General features: G+C 35.3%; 1 pseudogene; it reads right to left on the bottom strand.

Annotated features, from left to right (window-relative positions):
* Window positions 1-241: 241 nt before the first annotated feature.
* Window positions 242-364, bottom strand: LOC112485682 (annotated as a pseudogene).
* Window positions 365-4,884: the final 4,520 nt, after the last annotated feature.

Here is a 4,884-nt window from a genome sequence, read left to right on the forward strand (position 1 = left end):
ACTATGTAACTAAGAAAAAAGAGGCGAGGCTATAAAGTAGCCAAATATAGGTATTCTGGTTCCCTGCCTCCCCCCATTTTAAGATTAGAAAGTTATAAAATAAATGGAAGCGAAAGAAATTTAAGATATACCTCAATTGCTATTTTTTTTTTTTTTTTAGGCAAGGCAACCCTTGTTTGACCTCACAGATTGCAAGGATCTTGTCAGTTTACAATCCCTTATTCTTTTTTTTATTTTTTTACGCCTACAGCACCTGGTCTTCCTAGGTGGTCGCCCATCCAAGTACTAACCAGGTCCGCCCCTGCTTAGTTAGCTTCCAAGATCAGATAGGATCAGGCTTGTTCAGGGTAGCATGGCCGTTGACTTTCTTTTAGTAACCTTGAAAAAATCTAGTGCTATAGACAGGCCCTCTCTAAAATAACTTGAAATGATTAGGTATAGATAGAGCCTCAGCTATTGTTCACAAGCCTCCTTCAGCTCCCACATTGTGTAGTCTAGAAATCATCGCTGTTTTGCAGCAGACACAGAAGGTGCTCATATGAGAATTAATGCCTCGGGGACTGACGTGAGTAAGGGCCAACAGACTTACCAGGAGCTCGAAATGCTAAAGCAAGAGACCAGTTAGGGAATGAAGACATGGTGCAGAAAAGTGTACAGTACCATGCAGAACTAAGGTTGGAGTGAGACAGTAAATCTCCTATGCTCTAAGAAAGAATTATCACTCCATACTAAAAAAAAAAAGTGAACTGAAGCATAGCAATCACTGACCAGTTAGATTGGAAGCATTTCCCAGAGAGAAGACCCAGAGGATATAGAGCCACCCTTGATGACCTGTCCCCCTGTGCCTACAAACCTGAAGCTTCATTTCTCCCCAGAACTCTCATATATACCCCTAAGTATTGTTCATCCATCTGTATTCAGGTAATATTACAAAAGTAATGATCTTGACTAGTGAGGAAAATTTGTTCTACAGGTTATTCAGGAACACTGGTTCTTCTCTCTTGCTGCTCCTCACTCCCCTGAGCACTAAAGTGTTTTTTTCATCTACATATTTGAAATAACTTCTCAGACCATTATGATTTCTAATAAAAAAACGGGGGAAGAGAGGAATTGGCTGTCACGCAATTTTTGTTAAAAATGTCAAAGAACGCGATGCAGAAAGTGCCACACATCAGTTTAGGCACACTTCATTGGGAAACCTGAATAGCACAGAGGCTATGAAATCATGCTTCTAACTACGGAGTCCATGTTTCCACTAAAACTCTATTACCATGGCTGAAGAAAAAATTGGGTAGAAAATGCTCTTATGTCACATTTGTTTGTCAGAAGGACATTGAGTTTGAGATTAACCTCCTTTTCTTCTTTCCCTCGTCACCAATTCTATACCCCTACTATTCTTTAGTATCTAGCAAGATGGAGGATAACAGAAAATAGAATTGGCTATATGACCTAAATAAACTACATTTTATTTGCTGATTTGCCTGGAATAATAAAAATGTGTGACTCTATTCTGTATTTAAATTAATTAGGATTCCTGGTGAATTATATTTTTTTGAGAATTTAATATCATTTTCATATCACGGCCTGAGATTCCTGCATGATTATAGTGCTGTAAATTTCTCCAATATCATCTCAAATTACTCTCCAAATTGCTCACTTTAGTTTAGGCACATTGGTCTCCCTCTCTGTTCTCAGAGCACGCAAATCTCTTTCTTTCCCCCAGAAGTTCTGCCCTCTTTATCTCCTTTATCTTTATCACAATTCTTAGTTCCTCACATACCTGGCTTCTTCTCATCCTTCAAATATTTTACATAACACCTCTAGAAAGTCATGTCTTCCATGACCATCCTATCTAAAGCCATCCCTTTCCTATATATTCACTTACATCAACCTATATAGTCATTTCCTTCATGGAACTTTCACAATCTGTGATTATTTTAATTTATTAATTTTTTCAATAGTGCTTTGTGTCCTACACACAAAAGTAAGTCCTATAAGTATGTAAGGATCTGCTACATATTTGTCACTCCACCATCCTCTCTTCTGATTGCAATGAGTGACATAAAAATGTGTTTTTAAATGTTTGTTGAATGATTGAATGGTGAAGATAAGCTCTTTAAAAAGCCAACATATTAGTGTGTGTCTGTGTGCGTGTGTGTGCGTGCGTGTGCACTGTGAGCGAAATCATACTATTTCTCAAAGGATGGATGAAAAGAATCTTTTGAACAGAAATCTAAGGCATTTCTTTTCATAACAAATACTGATAAGGTATAGCTATAAAGTACCATGTTCTTGCCCAGAAGGCATTATAAAATCCAGCCAAGAAATGGATTGTTGGTGACTAAACCAACACTGGTTTAGTCTTCTCCAAACTCAGAATGGAACATATGCCATAGTAGCCCTTGCTTTATATAATCTAATTATATTAGTTCTTTGATTTTATTTTTATGTGTGCATTAAGGAGTTTTTAAGGAGGAGATTTCCATGAAGATGGGGCTCATATTATTCTAACATCAGTAACTACTCTTTAGACTACATAATAAACAGAATGATTTGGGAGAAGTTTTATGTTCTTATGGAATGATATAGCATCCAATTACTTAATAACCCCTTAGTTACACTTCCTGAGTGTTTAATGACCTCAGGCAAGTGATAAAATCTCTTCAGACTTTAGTTTTTTCATCTACAATAATGAAAATAATGTTAGCTACAATATTTTGGAATAATTGTGAAAACAAAAGAGATATATTTGAAGATACTCAGGGCCTGCCTCATAGCAAGGGTTCAATAAATCATAATATTACTGATGCCTTCCCAGGTATTCTGTGGCTAAACTTTGACCAGCACTACACATGTTGACTCTTTAAAACCTACTTAAAACTATGCGAGTTATAAATTATAATCTCTATCCTACATATGGAAAAATTGTATCTCAGAAATGTAAATTTCTTACCATTACACTGGTTGTGGTCAGCGAAGCCAATTTATTTTTATTTGCATTATCTTGTTCATAATTAATATCTACTTTCTGAATTCTTTCATTCAGATAACCTGGCAACGAGCACCATAAAATAGAATTTTGAATTATTGCTTTTCTTATTTGAAGCTGCTGATGTGTTGACAGTTAAGCAAGAAAGGGTGACAATTGGAGAAAGTGAGAAAAAAATGAAGAAAATGGGAGAAAGAAAAGAAATTCTAAAGTGCTAATGATATTGTATATTTTAACAAAATTGGACTAGTCATTCCTTTTTTTCTTTCTTTTTCCCTAAATTGTTCCAATAATGGATTCATTATTGCTAATTATTGGACAGATATTTTTAAGATACAGGAAAAAATCAGAAGAGTATGTGAAAGAATATATATATTTTTCGTCTTTAAAAGGTTTAAATTAGTGTTTCAACTCCAAAAATATGTGATGGGAACAATCTCTGACTATTCCACTCTCACTTCAGGTAATATATTCTGTAGAGCAACTTAAAACGTTTTCTGCTGCCCTTTTGTGTACCTTTCTACACCACTCATTCAAAGGCAAAAGTATCTAGTAGGAAAGAATGTAAAGTTTCAAGAGCATCAAAGGTAGAAGGTACTTCAATTCTTGTGCTGCTCTGACATACTTTTAATTATGAGTTAAGTAAGTTATTATATTAATTAAGTTCATATTGTTAATTAAAAATCTACTATTTCAGAAACAAGATCAGCATATTTTACAAAGCACAGACCCAGGGTACACTAGACATTTGAGGTAAATGAAAATTTAATCCACGCACACAAAAAAAGAATTTGAGATTTTTCTCTGTATTAAGCATTCTATCCCTTTGGTAATACAACATGTTTCTGTTTCATTTAAATATCATCATTTAAGATTTAATGATGTCCACTTTTTTGGTTTCTCCTCACATATTTGTGTGGAAATGAATTACTCATCTCTTGTCTTGAAACCTCTTTAGTCTAAACTCTCTGACATCACTGTGCAGTTTCTTCTTACAGGTTAACTGTTTCATCTTACTCTGCCTCTCATCTCCAAAAGGGTACCAGAGGCAAATGGAATCTTGAGTTATCAAAGGTAAATAATTTATTTTCCAAATAGTTCTCTCTGGGAACAGAAAAGTCTGCTTCTTATATTTATTTGAAGGGCTTAAGGCTGTGTGACTCTCTTTCAGAGCAGTCCTGGGTACCAGCAGATGCTTAGCATCCTTGCTAGCAGAATGAAGGCAAAGTGGTCCAAAAATAGACTACTTGTATGCCTGTTATGTTGCTGCATGTCAGGGGAACATGTTCTTAACCTGTATTAGCTGACTGTCTCTTGAAGAATTTTTCTATGTTCTTCACCATTTTTTGTCTTCTATTGTACTCTTAAGTGTAAACCAAAATATTGCTAACTTCTAATTGTTTAACTTATATAATGCAAATCAAAGCTTTAAGGAATTGTTGACTGTGGGCTTTTAAAATATCATTTTAAAAGAAATGTAAGTAGGGCAACACAAAAGTAAGTAGATATTTTTTGAAAATTAAAGATCACGAAAAGGCAAAAATGCATTTAGTCACAAAACCTCTCATTGTTCTATTCCCAATGTCTTAAAGCGATCTACCTACAGAAAAAATGATTCTGAGCATCATTTGTGTAAATGAACAAGAAGCCATGAGAAAGAAGATTTACTCTAATGTGTTGCCATAGAATACAAGCATAAACACCTACAAAAAAACCCTCAGCTGTTAAGGCTCCCCGCGCAACAGTAACTTACTATGTGATTGCACAGCTCATCAAAGATGTCCAAAACAAAAGCACTAATAGCTGCTCCAGGCAATCAACTCTAGAGAGAAATAGGCAGTTACGTTTGTGTTTTTGCAGAGATGGCTCTGTTGCCTCCTTGAGGCCACATTTAT

This window comes from Pteropus alecto, unplaced genomic scaffold, assembly GCF_000325575.1.
Source record: "Pteropus alecto unplaced genomic scaffold, ASM32557v1 scaffold5, whole genome shotgun sequence".
In the NCBI taxonomy this organism is placed as follows: domain Eukaryota; kingdom Metazoa; phylum Chordata; class Mammalia; order Chiroptera; family Pteropodidae; genus Pteropus; species Pteropus alecto.